Raw genomic sequence first — 798 nt, 5'->3', positions numbered from 1 at the left:
GTGGAAGTACCTGAAACCAAAACTGAAAACTGTAAGCACAAAGCTTAGTGAGCTCCCCCAAACTACCACATACCATACAATAACACAGAAAGCAACTACTAGGCCTTGCCCACTGCATCGGACAGCAGCCCGGACTAACTTGGGCCTTGCCCACTGCATCGGACCGCAGCCCAGAATAACTAACTTAGGCCTTGCCCACTGCATCGGACCGCAACCCGGAATAACTAACTTGGGCCTTGCCGACTACATCGGACCGCAGCCCAGAATAACTAACTTGGGCCTTGCCCACTGCATCGGACCGCAGCCCGGAACTGACTGAACATAGCATAACATAATCATAACATATAACAATAACACATATACTGCATACTGCATCGGACCGCAATCCGGAACACATAACACATAGACATGCCTGAATCACAGAGACATCAAGCATACTGAACTACTTCTCGGGACCACCCCGGCATCGGACCGCAGTCCGAAACTACTGATATCTATACGGGTCGGCATTGTGGCCGTAGACCCGTTCCTACTGGAAGGAAACTCACCTCATAAAGCTGACTGCTGGAGTGCTGGGTGGGAAATGTCTGGCTGCTGCTCCGGTAAATCTCCGGCTACAATTCCCATAAAGACACTTAGTCAAACACTGATTACTAATCTTAGGGTAAGGTGACTATTTACTCCTGGTCAAAGTCAACTTCAGTTGACCTAACTCGCCGAGTTGGGCCGCCAACTCGCCGAGTCCCTATCTTCTTCTTCTGCTCCCTACTCGATTCTACTCGCCGAGTTTAGCAAAGA

This window comes from Lactuca virosa, chromosome 8 (genome assembly GCF_052849685.1).
Source record: "Lactuca virosa cultivar CGN04683 chromosome 8, Lactuca_virosa_CGN04683_v6, whole genome shotgun sequence".
Classification (NCBI taxonomy): domain Eukaryota; kingdom Viridiplantae; phylum Streptophyta; class Magnoliopsida; order Asterales; family Asteraceae; genus Lactuca; species Lactuca virosa.
This window is presented reverse-complemented; position numbering follows the sequence as displayed.